Genomic DNA, 19,808 nt, shown 5'->3' with positions numbered 1-19,808 from the left:
CAGTTAACATGGTATCACTTTCAGATATAACAATTTGATGCATATATATATATTGTTAAATGATTACCACAAGTTTAATTAACATTCATCACCACACAGTTACATTTGTTTTTTCTTGTGATGAGAACTTTTAAGATCTACTCTTTAAGCAATAAATATTTAGTAATATTTAATTAAATGGATATGCCTTGAATAGCTTATTTAGAATTACTTGATTTATATTATAGACTATTGTTTTTAACAGATGACAATCAATATAATACACCCTATGTGTCTGTTAATTTTTAATCTTCTTAAATAATAAAATCAATTGTATATTCATCAGACATTTTTCTGACATTAATAGGTAACTTCCTGATACATTTGAATTGCAAAAATAGTATGGTCTATTTCACAATGGACATCACATTTGCAAGATGACAGGACAGCAAAGAAAATATTTATCAATATGTGATATTCCCAAATATCTCCAAAGTAACTGAATAAGTGGTACAACAAGAAAAATTGTTAAATACAATTCCTTCTCCCTCATTTTTTCTTATTTATAGCTAGTAGTAAAAGCCAAGATAAATGGAAATGTTTCAGGCATGGCATGGCATGAAACAGTGCGTTTGTTTTTCTCTTAACGAAATGAACACGGGTAAGAGTGGAACCTTACCTTCATAGAAGAAATCACAGTTTCCAAATTTTAAACACTAACACACTAAATTCACCTGTGTGTGCTTAGTCACTCAGTTATATCTGACTCTTTGCGACCCTATGGACTGTGGCCCGCCAGGCTCCTCTGTCCATGGGGATTCTCCAGGCAAGAATACTGGAGTGGGTTGCCAGGCCCTCCTCCAGAGGATCTTCCCAACCCAGGTCTCCAGCACTGTGGCAGATTCTTTACCAGCTGAGCCACCAGGGAAGTCCAAGAATACTGGAGTGAGTAGCTTATCCCTTCTCCAGGGGAACTTCCCCACGCAGGAATCAAACCAGGATCTCCTGCACTGCAGGCAGCTTCTTTACCAGCTGAGCTCCCCAGGAAGTCTAAATTCACCTATAGATGCATAATATCACAAGTTGGTTAACTCTATGAAGTGTGTTTTCATGAGCATGATTCTTTGTTCCTCTTGTAGATTTTAAGCAATAGAACTCAGGCATAAAACCAAATATCACATGTAAGCTTCAGGAAAAAGAATAGAATTGTTTTTGAATTTCTATTTTATAAATACTGTAATAGTACACATTATAGGAAAAAATGAATAAAATGCAAATTTTAAACTACATTAAAGAAGAAAAGCTTCCTTTTACAAGCAAAGGGCTAAAATGGAACACAGATCCAAAGACTTTGCTTGGAAAACTCTACCAAATCACAGATATTACAGAGAAGCAAAAAGTAGTCTGGCCAGTTAATAAAATACCAACATTGATTTAGCAATGCTTTTCCTTTGCAATAACTCTGGTGCAGACTCTGTAATCTTCATCCACATCTATATCATTCTATTCATTAAAAATCAGCCATAGGTATCACTGTCTTTCTGGAGAATATATTTGCTAGTTGTGACTTCTGGTTCAGAGTCATGAATGAAATAATTTTCTCATTTAATCACTTCTTAAGTTTAGGTCCTTGCAGTGATTTTTACGGAGAAGGAAATGGCAACCCACTCCAGTACTCTTGCCTGGAAAATCCCATGGACAGAGGAGCCTGGTAGGCTGCAGTCCATGGGGCTGCTAAGAGTCGGACACGACTGAGCGACTTCACTTTCACTTTTCACTTTCATGCATTGGAGAAGGAAATGGCAACCCACTCCAGTGTTCTTGCCTGGAGAATCCCAGGGACGGGGGAGCCTGATGGGCTGCCGTCTATGGGGTCACACAGAGTCTCTCACGCCTGAAGCAACTTAGCAGCAGCAGCAGTGATTTTTAAATAAAAGGATTAAGGATTGTTTGAATGGTATGTGTGCTGTGTTACTTCAGTCATGTCCGACTTCTTGCGACCCTATGGACTGTAGCCCACTAGACTCCTCTGTCCATGGGATTCTTCAGGCAAGAATACTGGAGTGGATTGCCATGTCCTCCTACAGGGGATGTTCCCAACCCAGAGATCAAACCTTTGTCTATCTCCTGTGTCTCCTGCATTGGCAGATGAGTTCTTTACCACTAGTGCCACCTGGGAAACCTTGAATAGTATGAATGATAATAAAAAAGCATCATTCAGGCAATTCCATCTCTTTTCCACTACTGTACTGTTGGCATTTAACACAGTACCTGATACATATTAGAAGCCAAGATATACTTGAATAACACCCTTTCTGGTCCATAATGCCACAGATTCAGTTACAATGTTAAAGGAAAAAATATGTCCTTGGGTACATTCTCCTGATATGCATTTAATGCTCTAAGGATGCCCTCTACATTCTTCCAGCTGCCTATTCTTTGGGTCATAAATTGTTTTACTCATGTACATCCTTCTTGCTCAGTCATTTATTCTCTTGTAAGGTGGCTATTTATTTTATGTGAACCTTCTTCAGGTGTGGTATACTAAAAGCTTCTATTGTATCCACCCCTTCATATTTGAAACCACATTTCTGAACTCTCTACATGCTTCATCCTTAGACACTTCATTTACATAGATTCAGAATTTAACCTGCTTTCTGTTGTTGATTCTGTCCTCTTCAAGTGTACTTGCTAAATTGCTGAACAACTTATTCAAAAACTCTGAGAGAATATTTGCTCTGTTTTCAAACCCATGGCCTCTGCTTTTGAGAGTTTATAGTCCAGTGATGGGGACAGACAATTACAGAATATGAAAGCAGGATGTACACAGTTGAAAAATAATCACATTACACATGAAAGAATTTTGCTATGAAATATATAGTTATAAAAATATGTTATAATATGGAAGAAAGAGAAAGTAGCCACTGACTGCTGGCCACTGGACTTGTACTATCAGGTTAAACCCTGATGTTGCTAGAAGTTAGTCTGATACTCTCAGCTAGGCCATGATATCCACTTATGGAATACAAACATTTTCATAGGAAACCAACATCAGACAAGGTCATCTTGTGTTTGTAATGGATCAAGACAAAATAAGACCACTCTATAAAAATGTCTGAGCAGAAACAATAAAAAGAATATTATGCAAACTACAAAAATCACCATATATCTACTCTCTAGGCTTTATGGTTGTTAATTCTTTACTAATAACAGCTTCAGCTTTAATAATAATGACTAAACCCAATGACAGAATTACCTGACAGCATCCAAAGCAAAGACCTGCAGCCTGAACCTGCTCCCAAATTATTTCTCACACATCCATATTCCATAACATATTCCTTTTAACATTCTCTGATGGAGACATACTCTGAGTCTTCTTGTGTAGTCTCCCTTATTGCAATGTACCAAAAACCCAACTTGTTTATTTGAATAAAGGTATGATTCTGGCTATAAAGCAGAAACATTACTTTACCAACAAAGATCCATATAGCCAAAGCTATGGTTTTTCCAGCAGTCATGTATGGATATGTGAGAGATGGACCATAAAGAAGGCTGAGCACCGAAGAACTGATGACTTTGTACTGTGGTGTTGGAGAAGACTTGAGAATCCCTTGGACTGCAAGGAGATCAAACCAGTCAATCCTAAAAGAAATCAATCCTGAATATTCATTGAAAGGACTGATGCTAAAGCTGAAGCTCCAATACACTGGCCACCTGATATAAAGAACTGACTCATTGGAGAAGACCCTGATGCTGGGAAAGACTGAAGGCAGGAGGAGAAGGGGATGACATTGGATGAGATGGTTGGATGGCATCACCGAGTCAATGGACATCAGTTTGGGCAAGCTTCAGGAGATAGTTATGGACAGGGAAGCCTGGCATGCTGCAGTCCATGGGGTCACAAAGAGTCAAACACAATTGAGTGACTGAACAACAACAAATGTTTCTGGTATTCTCTTAACAGGAGAACATTAACATGCATTTTCATATTTTTTATGGAAAGGAGTAATTATTTGAATAAAATTTCTCATTTATGAATTGAAATTTCCTGGAGGATAAATTATATAATATCAGCCTATTAATTAATCTCTCAATCCATAAATTTTTCTGCTTTCCTGTGCACACAAGTGGCTATTATATAAAAATAGAAAGGTTCCCTTTATGTACATTTGTTCAGTGACTCAATACAATAAACATAATATTTATTTTGAAATACTGGTCATTGCTGCATAAATATATGTTCATAGTCAATATCTAAAAAGCATTCATGACAAAATGTTTTACATTGTTACTTTTGATCAAGATTTTTTAATTAATAAATATTTTTATGGGAAGTTATTTTCTTTGTTATAAGGGAAAGAAATGTGTTCCTTACTTCTTACTGTGAAAGATTTCTGAACTACATTCCCCAAAGTCCTTCAACTCTACATGATTCTATGTTAGAATCCACAAGTTTCCAAGATCCTAAACATATCCCAACATGTGAAAATGTATTCAACATTTGTTAGACCATATGCTCTGAATAAATCAGTTTTTGCAACATATTAACTAAATAGATACTGAACTACGTTAATAGTAAAATGTCAAGGTATTTCTAAATATGACCCTACAGCTGAGGCACGTTACAGATATGTGGTTCAGTCTGCAATATTAAAAGCAATTAAGTCAGTCTTTTAAACAAGCAGCTGTCTTTGTGCCCAGAGTATGTGATGGGAAATTAAAAGTTATAAAATTTAAGGAGTAGATAGCTTGTATTTGTTTCATTATAATATTTAACAACTGGATGGTTTTGATCTCGGATAAGTTACCTTTCTAATTCTTTTCCACAGTTACAGACCAACTCTTTGAAATATGGCCATTAGGTGAATCTCTGTGAAGAGAATATTTATTAGAGGACAAATTCATCCTTTACCATAATGGAAAATATATTTTTAGTTCTTTTAGTCAACAGAGGTAAATTTTAACCCAGAAGACATATTTTTGTTACAATTTGCAATATTTTTACAAGGTATAATATTGGTTCATTATTTCAATTAGTAAAAGCTGGTAAAAATGCTAGTAATTTAGTCAAGTTTTCAGGACAATTATAAGGTTTACTGAATCAGTAGAAATAAAGTATGGGAATAGATTAGGCCCTTATGCAGTCTTTTGAAATTCTGTAATCCAATAATGTTTTTAATTTTTACTTTTTTACAACTTGCCCAATCAATTTTAACAAGCTTTTCAAATTAGCATAAACCTATACCAACATAAGTGTCAGTTCCACTGAATAAGCACAAGTTTAGGAATTTTTCACACTATACATGTCTTTGTTAGCATTCTTGATTTTTTCCTTCCAGTCTCTTTTAATCTCCTTTACTTTTCTAACTCATGCCTGTGTGCATGCCACTTCAGTCGTGTCTGACTCTTTTGTGATCCCATGGACTACAGCCCACCAGGCTCCTCTCTAGCTCACTCTGTGCTAAAATAAAAAATAATGCTAGAATCATTAAATCATAAACCCTAAGTAGGATGAGACCTTGGAAATCATATAATACAACCTGTAACCAAATACAATAATATCTTATATGATGCCTCTTCACATATTTATAATTAGATTATAAACTCTTAATGAGTTATGGTTTTCCATAAAACCTAAAGAAATTTAAAAATGTAATCAAAGCCCAAGTCACAAATAAAAGAAGTCACAGCAAAAAATGAGTCCCAGCAAACTGTATTTATCACAACTTTAAATGCACTGCTATTGTGTTGTTGGACCATGAAGTCCCAACACTGCAGCATGAGACATCACAAGGAGTCACCAGTAAAGAAGTCAATAGCATTCAGAAAGCTTCAGACATGTCTTTCCAACCTCTCACCTGGTTCACCCCCTACTTCTCAATTCCCCTCCAATTCAACTCTAAGCTCCATCCCATAAAGAACACTATTCAGGACCACAGGACTAGAACTTCTAGACTATCCTCTTTAAACCCATGCCATTATGTTCCACTATAGGGCAACCAGAAGACATGCCTGCTAGGCATCTAGTAATATTTAGATTCTGGCCACCTGATGCAAAGAACTGACTTGTTGGAAAAGACCCTGATGCTGGGAAAGATTGAAGGCAGGAGAAGAAGCGGATGAAAGAGGATGAGATGGTTGGATGGCATCACCAACTCGATGGACATGAGTTTGAGCAAGCTCTGGGAGTTGGTGATGGACAGGGAATCCTGGCATGGTGCAGTCCATGGGGTTGCAAAGAGTCGGACATGGCCAAGCAACTGAACTGAATTGTTAAGTGTTTAAGTGCAAAAGTGACATCATGTCCATAAATTACTTTTACCCAGTTCTGAAAACTATCTATCTAAATACACATGCATATAAATATACACACATATAGGCAGAGAGGGACAGACAGAAGTATAAAGTAAATGTAGCAAATGTTAACATTCAGTAAATATATGTGAATAGTTTCTAGAATTGTTTATCTATACCTGCGACTGTTTTCTAAGTCTCAAACTATGGAAAAAACGAAACAAAAAATGAAATCACTACTTTATTTTTAGTAAATATCTTTAAAAGTTTGTTCTTTTCAAATTTGTCACCTCGGATTTGTATGTGTGATGACACACAATATCTGAAATTCTAAACCTTGGAGCAAGTTACTTAACTACTCTTTGCCTGAGTTTGCTCATCTGAAAAATGGCAATGAAAATAGCACTTATGTCATAGGTTTGTTACGAGCATTAAATTAATTAATAAACAGAAAGTCTCAGTTCTAATTTCTATCTTTTTATATATGTGCTTAGGCGCTCAGTCATGTCTGACTCTTTGAAACCCCATGGATTGTAGCCAGCCAGGCTCCTCTGTCCCTGGGGATTCTCCAGGCAAGAATACTGGAGTGGGTTGCCATGCCCTCCTCCAGCAGATCTTCCCAATCCAGGGATTCAACCCAGGTCTCCTGTATTGCAGGTTGATTCTTTACTGCCTGAGCCACCAGAGAAGTCCATGAATGCTGGAGTAGGTAGCCTGTCCCTTCCCCAGGGGATGTTCCTGACCCAGAAACTGAACTGGGGTCTCCTGCATTGCAGACAGATTCTTTACCAGCTGAGCTATCAGGAAGCCTGTATATATATATATATATAAAAATATATATATATATATATATATAATCTGATATTCACTCACTTGATATCTAGGCCATTCTGTACTAAATGCTTTAGCAGGAGAGAGGAAATCAAGTGATTTGGGTGCACTGAGGAGAAAGAGGTCATAGAGGACAGAACTGAAAATGAAATAAAAAATATGGCAAATCTCTTCCTTATCTTCCAATAGCTAAGTCAGTCCTTAAGGGATCCTAGAGGTTTAACATGGAGAAGGCAATGGCACCCCACTCCAGTACTCTTGCCTGGAAAATCCCATGGACAGAGGAGCCTGGTGGGCTACAGTCCATGGGGTCGTGAAGAGTCAGACATGACTGAGTGACTTCACTTTCACTTTTCACTTTCATGCATTGGAGAAGGAAATGGCAACCCACTCCAGTGTTCTTGCATGGAGAATCCCAGGAACAGAGGAGCCTGGTGGGCTGCCGTCTATGGGGTTGCACAGAGTCGGACACGACTGAAGCAACTTAGCAGCAGCAGCAGCATAATTCCTGTATTCTTAAACTGAGTCTAAGATTTGTATCTGCTAAATAAGATATAGAGTACCTTGAATTTACCTTGAAATATGGCTCCTTTTATTTCCGTGATAGCACTTCTTAATGCGCTGTGTTGTATTTAACTCTTCAATCGTGTCTGACTCTTTGCAATCCCATGGACTATAGCCCACCAGGCTCCTTTGTCCATGGGGATTCTCCAGGCAAGAATACCCTACTCCAGGGGAATCTTCCCAAACAAGGGATTGAACCCAGGTCTCGTGCATTGCAGGCAGATTCTTTACCAGCTGAGCTACCAGGAAAGCCCACATTTACTATTACTCACCCCTTATCTTCTTGTACCAGCAACACTAGTTTCTTCATCAATCTTCAAACACACCAGAACTCTCTTCCCTCCAAAGTTTCACAATTGCTGTTCTGCTATCTGTAGTATACTTGCCTCAGGTATCCATAAACAAATCTTCCCTATTTTTTTGTTTTTACCCAAAACCCACCTCTTATTGAGGTCTTTTGTATATATTTTAATTTGCAATTTTCAACAGCCTCCACGTCATTTCACACCATACAACTAACTTATCATCATCTAACATACCATATATTTACTCATTTATGTTGTCTGTCTACCCCATTGAATGATGGTAGCAATATGTGCCTTCTTTTCTACTGCTATAACCTCATATTGTTAGAAAAATCCTAAACACATTAGGCAAAGAATACACATTTACAATGAATAGATAAATCCATCATTATGTAAGTATCAGTTCAGTTCAGTTCAGTCACTCAGTCATGTCCGACTCTAATCTATACTATAACTTACTGATATGGAATAAAATAAATATTAACTGTCCTACCATATTTGTGTTTACTAAGGTGACTAATTTTTTTTTTAAGTTTTCAGTAGTTTGATCAGCATGATTTTTTCCTTCCTTGAAAAAGGAGCATAATATGGGAAAAAAAAAAAAGAAGCATAATATGTCACTCATGTCTAAATAAAGGGGTAATATTATTGGTGGAAGGACTAGGAAAAGCATACCTGCAAGGTAATGCTGCCAGCCTCTTATAGAACAGCCCCAACTTCCCTACTAACGCACTGTCTAGCTCTAACCATCTGAGTGATTCTAAGAGCTCTCAGTTCAGTTCAGTTGCTCAGTTGTATCCGACTCTTTGCAACTCCATGGACTGCAGCACACCAGGCCTCCCTGTCTATCACCAACTCCCGGGTTTTACTCAAACTCATGTCATTGAGTTGGTGATGACATCCAACCATCTCATTCTCTGTAGGCCCCTTATCCTCCCAACTTCAATCTTTCCCTGCATCAGGGTCTCTTTTCAAGTGAGTCAGTTCTTCGCATCAGGTGGCCAAAGGATTGGAGTTTAAGCTTCAACATCAGTCCTTCCAATGAACATTCAGGACTGATTTTTTTAGGATGGACTGTTTGGATCTCCTTGCAGTCCAAGGGATTCTCAAGAGTCTTCTCCAATACCACAGTTCAAAAGCATCAAATTTTAAGCACTTAGCTTTCTTTGTAGTACAACTCTCACATCCATACATGACTATTGGACAAACCATAGCCTTGACTAGATGGACCTTTGTTGGCAAAGTAATGTCTCTGCTTTTTATTATGCTGTCTGGGTTGGTCATAACTTTCCTTCCAAGGAGTAAGCGTCTTTTAATTTCATGGCTGCAGTCACCATCTGCAGTGATTTGGGAGCCCCGAAAAATTAACTATGCCCCTGTTTCCACTGTTTCCCCATCTATTTCCCATGAAGTGATGGGACCGGATGCCATGATCTTAGTTTTCTGAATGTTGAGCTTTAAGCCAACTTTTTCACTCTCCTTTTTCACTTTCATCAAGAGGCTCTTTAGTTCTTTTTCACGTTCTGCCATAAGGCTGGTGTCATCTGCATATCTGAGATTATTGATATTTATCCCCACAATCTTGATTCCAGCTTCTTGATTCCAGATTGTTGCTTCCTCCAGCCCAGTGTTTCTCATAATGTACTCTGCATATAAGTTAAATAAGCAGGGTGATAATATACAGCCTTGGCATACTCCTTTCCTGATTTGGAACCAGTCTGTTGTTCCATGTCCAGATCTAACTGTTGCTTCCTGACCTGCATACAGATTTCTCAGAAGGCAGGTCAGGTGGTCTGGTATTCCCATCTCTTGAAGAATTTTCCAGTATTGTGATCCACACAGTCAAAGGCTTTGGCATAGTCAATAAAGCAGAAAGAGATGTTTTTCTGGAACTCTCTTGCTTTTTCCATGATCCAGCGGATGTTGGCAATTTGATCTCTGGTTCCTCTGCCTTTTCTAAAACCAGCTTGAACATCAGGAAGTTCACGGTTCACATACTGCTGAAGCCTGGCTTGGAGAATTTTGAGCATTACTTTACTAGCATGTGAGATGTGTGCCATTATGTGGTAGTTTGAGCATTCTTTGGCATTGCCTTTCTTTGAGATTGGAATGAAAACTGACCTTTACCAGTCCTGTGGCCACTGCTGAGTTTTCCAAATTTGCTGACATATTGAGTGCAGCACATTCACGGCATCATCTTTCAGGATTTAAAATAGCTCAAATGGAATTCCATCAGCTCCACCAGCTTTGTTCATAGTGACGCCTCCTAAGGCCCACTTGACTTAGGAGTTCTAGGGATGACTATGCTGCTGCTGCTAAGTCGCTTTAGTCATGTCCGACTCTGTGTGATCCCATAGATGGAAGCCAACCAGGCTCCCCCATCCCTGGGAATTCTCCAGGCAAGAACACTGAGTGGGTTGCCATTTCCTTCTCCAATAGGGATGACTATACTACACTTAATAATAAGCTAGGAAAATCTTCAAATCTTCTTTTACTGTTCTATTGGATAAAAATAAAGCCAACTATATTTGACTTTTGAATTTAGATAACTATTCTGAATAATTTTGTAATCATTTGTAGTGATTAAGGATTGATGTATGGTGGAAAATATCATCTTGATTAGAAGGTAAAAATTAGTTAAATATAATTACTGATATAGAAATTTTTTAAAAATCATATTAAGAATGTATGACTAGGGACTTCCCTGGTGGTTCAGTGGTTAAGACTGAGCATCCACTGAAGGGGCGTGAGTTCCATCACTGGTTGGGAAACTAATATCTCACATGCCATGTGGTATGGCCAAAAAGATTATTTTAATTAAAAAAATTTTTAAAGAATGTGTGAATAAAAGAGTTCAAAATATTATACAGAGTGAAGCCAGAAAGAAAAACACCAATACAGTATACAAACACATATATATGGAATTTAGAAAAATGGTAATGATAACCCTGTATGTGAGACAGCAAGAGAGACACTGATGTATAGAACAGTCTTTTGGACTCTGTGGGAGAGGGAGGGGGTGGGATGATTTGGGAGAATGGCATTGAAATATGTATAATATCATATATGAAACAAATTGCCAGTCCAGGTTCGATGCAGGATACAGGATGCTCAGGGCTGGTGCACTGGGATGACCCAGAGGGATGGTACGGGGAGGGAGGAGGGAGGGGGGTTTGGGATGGGGAACACGTGTACACCCGTGGTGGATTCATACTGATGTATGGCAAAACCAATACAATATTGTAAGGTAATTAGCCTCCAATTAAAATAAATAAATTTATATTTAAAAAAATTTTTGCTTAAAAATAGCATAGGTAATAATGCTGTCTAAGTGTCTCATAGCTTTCTTTCCAAGGAGCAAGTGCTTTTGATTTCATGGTTGCAGCTTCCACTTTTTCACCTTCTATTTGCCATGAAGTGATGGGACTAGATGCCATGATCTTTGTTTTTTGAATGTTGAGTCAATCCAGCTTTTTCACTCTCCTCTTTTACCCTCATCAAGAGGCTCTTTAGCTCCTCTTCACTTTCTTCCATTAGAGTGGTATCATCTTCACATTTGAGGTTTTTAATATTTCTGGGTTTAGAAAAGGCAGAGCAACCAGAGATCAAATTGCCAGCATTCACTGGATCATGGAAAAAGCAAGGGAGTTCCAGAAGAACATCTACTTATGCTTCATTGACTATGCTAAGCCTTTGACTGTGTGGATCACAAGAAACTGTAGGAAATTCTTAAAGAGATGGGAGTACAAGACCACTTTACCTGTCTCCTGAGAAAACTGTATGTGGGTCAAGAAGCAACAGTTAGAATCAGATATGGAATAACAGACTGGTTCAAAATTGGGAAAAGAGTATGACAAGATTGTACATTGTCACTCTGCTTATTTAACTTTATATGCAGAGTACATCATATAAAATGTTGGGCTGGGTGAACCACAAGCTGGAATCAAGATTGCTAGGAGAAATATCAACAACTTCAGATATTCAGATGATACCACCCTATATGGCAGAAAGTGAAGAGGAACTAAAGAGCCTCTTCATGAGGGTGAAAGAGAAGAGTGAAAAGGCTAACTTGAAACTTAACATTTCCAAAATAAAGATCATGGCATCAAGTCCATCACTTCATGGTGAATAGAAGGCGAAAAAGTAGAAGCAGTGACAGATTTATCTTCTCAGACTCCAAAATCACTGCAGACAGTGACTGCAGCCATGAAATTAAAAGACACTTGCTCCTTGGAAGGAAAGGTATGACAAACCTAAATAGCATATTAAAAAGCAGCGATATCACTTTGCCAACAAAAGTCCATACAGTTAAAGCTATGGTTTTTCCAGTAGTCATGTACAAATATGAGAGCTGGACCATAAAGAAGACTGAACACTGAAGAATTGGATGTTTTTGAACTGTGATGCTGGAGAAGACTCTTGAGAGTCCCTTGGATGGCAAGGAGATCATATCAGTCAATCCTAAAGGAAATCAACCCTCAATATTCATTGGAAGGACTAATGCTAAAGCTGAAGCTCCAATGCTTTGGCCACCTGATGCAAAGAGTTGACTCATTGGAAAAGACCCTGCTGGGCAAGACTGAAGGCTAAAGAAGAATGAGCAGCAGAGGATGAGATGTTTAGATAGCATCACCTACTCAGTGGACATGAATCTGAGCAAATTACAGAAGATAGTGGAGGACAGAGAAGCCTGGCATCCTGCAGTCCATGGGGACTCAAAGAATCAGACACAACTTAGTGATTAAACAACATCAACAAATAAATAGAAAGCAAAACTCCTTTCCCATTATTATATTTTAGAAATGTAGTATGTTGTATTCAATTCACACTAAAATAGAAAATATAAATTAATAAAATCAATTAGAGGAACAATAACAGATCTAAAGACTGATATCCAGAAAAATGAATAGCTCTTAACTGTATGTCATAAATCATTTGCATTTGACCCCAGAATTACTAACAATCTTCTGAGTTGCTATGGATCAATTTTGAAGAATATAAGGCTGTTTCTGCAGTATGGTAGTTTTTTGCTTTTTTTGTTTTTTCCTTTGGAAAATACATCCAACTTGGTAGTTCACCAGTTTCATATCCTTTAAGTAAAATGTTTGGAATCACCTTCAAGGGTCCTTACTGTTCTACAGTCAAAATGTATTCATAGTTATTTATGAGTTCATACTTCCCATAGCTGGAAATTGTTGCCTGAAAAGAAAGGCAAACTATTTTCAATATTTTGAAAGCCTGAAAAGAATGTAGAAGACAGAACATGTCTATGAACAGTGCGGTAAATCAACTTATTTGGGAATTTTGTTAAAATGTAGCTTCTGATTCAGTAAGTCTGGGATTTGCACCTGGTATTCTTCATCACTAATCAGTTTACTACGTGATGCTGATGCTGCTGGTCTGCTGGCCACACTGTGAATAATAAGATTTTGGAAACAATGCCCTCTCAAGTACATTCAATGAAGAATGAAAAAATGTGGAAATGAAGAATAACCATGACTGTAAGTTTGGGCCTCTTCCTTCTCTCTATTTTAATGAATGCAAAAAAAAAAGAGGTAGTGTGTCACAAGAGCCAAAACATGGAAACAACCTAAATGTCTAAAGACAGATGAATAGATAAAGAAGTGGCACATATATACAATGGAATACTACTCAAGTCCTAAAAAGAACAAAATTAGGCCATTGGCAGCAACATGGATTCAACTAGAGATTGTCCTACTAAGTAAAGTAAGTCAGAAAGAAGAAGACAAATATATAATACCACTTATATGTGGAATCTAAAATATGGCACCAATGATTGTATCTACAAAACAGAAATAGACTCACAGACAGAGAGAACAGATTTGTGGTTGCCAAAGGGGAGTGTGGGAGGATAGGGATGTATGAGAGTTTGGGGTTGGTAAATGCAAACTATTGTTCTTAGGATGGATAAACAACAAGGTCCTAATGTATAGCATAAGGAACTATACTGGATATCCTATGACAAACCGTAATAGAAAAGAATATTAAAAAATAACGTTATGTATGTGTACAGCTGAGTTACTTTGCTATACAGCAGAGATTGGCACAGCATTATAAACCAACTATATTTCAATTTTTGTAATGCAAAGAAATAAAAAAGAGGAAAAAAAGAGGTACTGTGTTAAAATTGAGCAAAAAGCTCTGGAATCAGACAGAAGAGTTTGAATACTGACTTAAAACTTAGATAATCTGCTAAAGTATAAAATAATATTTACAACAAAGAGCTGTTATGAGAATTAAATAAGAATAATAAATACAATGTCATAATAGCATTCACAAATACTAGTGTGAGTGGTTTCTCTCCTTACTTCATAATCATCTTATGTTGTTTTCCTAGATGAGTGCTAAGTATTTTTTCTCATTTTTTTGCTTTGAGTTTAATTTCTTAGTCTCAAAATTATCCTCTACTTCTCAAAATACTCCCTATTAGTCTTGGACCAATTTGATGTTAGTTAAGTTTAAACCATCTAAACAAAAAGTTTTAAAATCTAAACGTAAGACCAGAAACTATAAAACTCCTAGAGGAGAACATAGGCAAAACACTCTCTGACATACATCACAACAGGATCCTCTATGACCCACCTCCCAGAATATTGGAAATAAAAACAAAAATAAACAAATGGGACCTAATTAACCTTAAAAGCTTCTGCACATCAAAGGAAACTATTAGCAAGGTGAAAAGACAGCCTTCAGAATGGGAGAAGATAATAGCAAATGAAGCAACTGACAAACAACTAATCTCAAAAATATACAAGCAACTCCTACAGCTCAACTCCAGAAAAATAAATGACCCAATCAAAAAATGGGCCAAAGAACTAAATAGACATTTCTCCAAAGAGGACATACAGATGGCTAACAAACACATGACAAGATGCTCAACATCACTCATTATCAGAGAAATGCAAATCAAAACCACTATGAGGTACCATTTCACACCAGTCAGATTGGCTGCGATCCAAAAGTCTACAAGCAATAAATGCTGGAGAGGGTGTGGAGAAAAGGGAACCCTCTTACACTGTTGGTGGGAATGCAAACTAGTACAGCCACTATGGAGAACAGAGTGGAGATTCCTTCAAAAACTGGAAATAGAACTGCCTTATGATCCAGCAATCCCACTGCTGGGCATACACACTGAGGAAACCAGAAGGGAAAGAGACACGTGTACCCCAATGTTCATCGCAGCACTGTTTATAATAGCCAGGACATGGAAGCAACCTAGATGTCCATCAGCAGATGAATGGATAAGAAAGCTGTGGTACATATACACAATGGAGTATTACTCAGCCATTAAAAAGAATACATTTGAATCAGTTCTAATGAGGTGGATGAAACTGGAGCCTATTATACAGAGTGAAGTAAGCCAGAAAGAAAAACACCAATACAGTATACTAACGCATATATATGGAATTTAGAAAGATGGTAACAATAACCCTGTGTACGAGACAGCAAAAGAGACACTGATATATAGAACAGTCTTATGGACTCTGTGGTAGCGGGAGAGGGTGGGAAGATTTGGGAGATTGGCATTGAAACATGTAAAATATCATGTATGAAACGAGTTGCCAGTCCGGGTTCAATGCACGATACTGGATTCTTGGGGCTAGTGCACTGGGACGACCCAGAGGGATGGTATGGGGAGGGAGGAGGGAGGAGGGTTCAGGATGGGGAACACATGTATACCTGTGGCGGACTCATTTTGATATTTGGCAATACTAATACAATTTTGTAAAGTTTAAAAATAAAATAAAATTTAAAAAAATAAAATAAAATATATATAATATCATTCAAAACAAAAATTTTAAATATGTTTGGCTGTAAATTTTTAAAAATATATTGTGTGTGTATATATATATATGTATATATACCAGAATCTATGTATTCAACTAATAACTGGAAAATACATACTACAGGGATGCTACAGAATCTCAATTTAGAATTATTATTTTGGAATAAGCAGAGCCTGTTTATAAAGCATGATTTTTTCAAGTTTCATTATTTTGTAATCTCACTTTACTTTTGGCCAGAAATTGTATTTCTGTATTTGATCATCCACTTTATACATCACATTTGGCACATTTTAACTTCTTTTAATGGCAAAAACAGAACTGACTCTATAAATCTGAAGATTTGCCACTGTTAAGAATTTTTCAATGTACACCCTACAGAATGCAAGACAACACCCACAAAGGAACCTGAAACAGTATGAGCAATGGTGATATTACTGTATTTTTTGGCTCCTATTATAATTACTGCAAAGGGAACATCATTCATGCCAATAAACCAGTTTGAGTATGCTGTTCAATCAATCCCATTTTCTAAGTGTCACACCTCATATGTTTTCATGTAGATTTTAATGAGAAATAGGAAGACTTGGATTTTTATTCTACCCGTCCTATTTCCAGCACACTCTGCACCAATAATATAATTCTATAGCATTTGCTGTCTTTTTAACCCACGCCACACCTCTAATTAACTTAGCTGATGTCCCTAAAATGGAAAGGGAAAGCTGAATTAAAAGGCAGATGCTCACTATGCCACATTACTGTTGCATATTCACTGGCACATATGGGAGCCAGAAGCCCAGATCACAAGGATCATGAATTCTGGAAGTCTCTCCACTAAAACCAGGACATTGGCAACAAACTTTTGGAATCTGAAAAAATTTACAATGTACTGGCGAACTTTTTTATATTTGCTTGCTCTTCCAAATGCTTTTCCAACGTTCCCCCAACACACCTGCTTCCTCTGGGATTGTCAAGGTAGCATCAGCTACAGCAACTCTGCTTTCTAGAAAATGACCAAGCCAGATGACACCTTCAGCCTATGCACACCTGAATCCTAAAAGCATGGAACAGATAAAGCACTACAAGGTGGTAAAATCATCTTCAAAAACATTTTACTGCTCCATTTATTTTAAGGTTTTCCAGGACTTTTCTCTGAATTTACAATGTATATTATCATATATTGATATTTTCTTCATTGAGTTATTCAATTGCATTAATTTGATTTTTTAAGAATTGTTTTGTTCATTTAGCAAATATACGTGGAACGACTTGTGAAGGTGGTAGTGGTTTAGTCACTATGTCATGTCTAACTCTTCTAACCCCATGGACTGTAGCCTGACAGGCTCCTCTGTCCATGGGATTTCCCAGGCAAGAATACTGGAGTGGACTGCCATTTCCTTCTCCAGGGGACCTTCCAGACTCAGGGATCAAACTCAGGTCTCCTGCATTGCAGACAGTATTTCAGGTGGATTCTTTACCGACTGAGCCACCTGGGGAACCCATTTGTGAAGGCAGGATAATGTATTTATTAAGATTTATATTGTAAAGTTAAAAAATAAAATAAAATAAATTTAAAAAAAGATTTATAGCTCTGTAGTCACGTCTTTTGAATTAAATTCATTCTTAGGAAAATCATTTGATCCCACTAAGCAGTGTTTTATTTAATTGTGAGTGGAAGCAGTAATCTCATAGAGTTATAGTTGGAGTTAAAGATATAAACAAATGTCTATTTCTTAGCACAGTTGTTGGTACATAATAAACAATAAATAAATAAACATTACTAGAAGTCTCAGTTATGGGCATTTTAAAGAGCAATAAAAAGCAAGGAAGACCCAGTCCTTAGTTTCCAGAAATTTAACACCCACCAGGAAAATTCAAAATGGAACACAAATATCTAATCTAGCTAAATACCTATCTTTTACCTATAAAAAAAAAGAATGGCTTACATGTGAAAAAAGGGAGGAAAACACACAAAAATTCCAGCAGGTTCACCTTGAGTCAGGATTGTTAAGGTGATATTCTGGAGACCTAGACTCTAAAATACTAATGATTCCTAGCGTCAATATGGACTTGCACATCTGCCGCTCCAGAGCTAGAGAATCTTCTTCCACTCTCTATCTAACAAACCTGTTATCTTTGAAGAACTCACTCAATGATCACTGCTGTTACTTTCAGCGCCTCTATGACCTAGTCAAACACTGCTGATAGTGTTTGCATATGCCTCTATTCTCATACTGTTCCCACCACATTGAAGCTAGTTGTACGTATGCAGCTGTGACCTTTTTCAGAAACAGAATCATGTTTCATTTATTATTCCATGACCCAGCAACAGGCATTCAGTACTCCATAATGGCTTTTTTGTTCTTTATCTGTTTTTGTTTGAGCTTTTCAATATATAAATGAGTAAAGGTGACATACTGGCTGGACTTGGGACGAAAATAATTTTATAGACAGAACTTGGCAAAGTAGATCGTGTATCACAGGTGAAGGATAAACACACAAAAAGGAGAGAGGTAAGGCATGTTTACCGAAATCAAGTTCTTGGAATAGCAGGAGATTGAAAATGGAAGCCAGACCTAGCATAAAATTTTGGAACAGCACAGGTGTAAATCCAAAGGCAAATGGTTGCTTAAAAATAAAAACAGTCAGGAAAACCAGGTAAAGCTCTATGCTTAATTAAATCTTTCTTCTTTTACCCCGTCCTTGTCTTAAAATACTTGCCATGTTCATAGAATTTCTTTCTTATCTCCAGAGGGAGATTAGGCTACCCAAACCACACTGTTAAATGTAGTTTACAAAGAAATACAATTCAGATAGATGAGAATTCTCTGCTAAGCAAGGGATTTAGAATCACAGGGCTGTTTGCTGCCTCTGGTACCCTTCTATAAAGATTTTTTTTCCCAAAATAGTCAATATCTAAGGTCACACATTTAAAAAGTCACTTGGAATTAGAAGCCTGAGAGAAAATGCTTAGCAGAAAATGTTTTGGCAAGCTTTTAAAGCCTTTCATTGAGTTGGCAACAAGACAGACCATGCTGGCCTCCTAAGCAAGCAGAGCAAATGTGTCATTTCAGAGGTGACAGAAAAGCTTCCTGTCCCTAAATATCACACTCACCTGTTTCTTTTTCAAGAGCAGAGATTCATTCCTTAATGTTGAGGTACCAAGCTCTACTGAAATGCACAAACCTCTGAAAGGAAGGGGGCGAGGAATAAAATTAACACATGCTTAGTGACTACAGTCATGCATTGTACTGAGCTTTTCATAAATATTTGGCCATTAAATCTAGATATCACATTTGAGGAAAAAATTCTAGTTCAGAAAAGTTAATCTATTTGCCAAAAGTTATACAGCTAGCCTAGATAGAATTTAAATTTAACCTTAGGTCTGATTCAAAATTGCTTTTATGTTATTAATTTACTTGGAACAACTGACTGGCTCAAAATTGGGAAAGGAGTATGACAAGGCTCCATATTGTCACCCTACTTATTTAATCTATATGCAGAGTACATCATGGAAAACGCCAGGTTGGATGAATCACAAACTGGAACCAAAATTGCAAGGAGAAATATCAAGTCTCAGATACGTAGATGATACCATTCTAATAGCAGAAAGAGAAGAGGAACTGAACAGTCTGTTGATGAGGGTGAAAGAGGAGAGTGAAACAATTGGCTTGAAACTCAACATTCAAAAAACTAAGATCATGGCATCTCATTCCATCACTTCATGGTAAATACGGGATAAAATGGAATCACTGAGGACAGTGACTGCAGCCATGAAATTAAAAGAGACTTGCTCCTGAGAAGGCAAGCTATGACAAACCTAGACAACGTAGTAAAAAGCAAAGACATCACTTTGCTAACAAATGTCTGTATAGTCAAAGCTATTGTTTTTCCAGTAGTCATGTACAGATGTTGAGAGTTGAACCATAAAGAAGGCTGAGTACCAAAGAACTGATGCTATTAAACTGTGTACTGGAGAAAACTTCTGAGAGTCCCTTGGACACCAAGGAGGTCAAACCAATCAATCCTA

At 37.2% G+C, this 19,808-nt stretch overlaps 1 protein-coding gene across 1 annotated transcript in view; it reads right to left on the bottom strand.

The window, feature by feature from the left end:
- Nucleotides 1-924: 924 nt before the first annotated feature.
- The window catches only part of LOC129657470 (uncharacterized), a 75,229-nt gene continuing 56,345 nt past the window's right edge, over nucleotides 925-19,808 (bottom strand). Inside the window, exons 2-3 of the transcript XR_008716749.1 lie at nucleotides 18,894-18,966; nucleotides 925-1,039 (exon numbers count right to left, since the gene is read on the bottom strand). The gene's annotated coding sequence lies outside the window, so the exon portion shown is untranslated. The remainder of the gene's footprint in view (nucleotides 1,040-18,893; nucleotides 18,967-19,808) is intronic.

Source organism: Bubalus kerabau, chromosome 7, assembly GCF_029407905.1.
Source record: "Bubalus kerabau isolate K-KA32 ecotype Philippines breed swamp buffalo chromosome 7, PCC_UOA_SB_1v2, whole genome shotgun sequence".
In the NCBI taxonomy this organism is placed as follows: Eukaryota; Metazoa; Chordata; class Mammalia; order Artiodactyla; family Bovidae; genus Bubalus; species Bubalus kerabau.
Note: the sequence above shows the minus strand (reverse complement) of the source record. Positions and strands in the feature narration are given on the sequence as shown.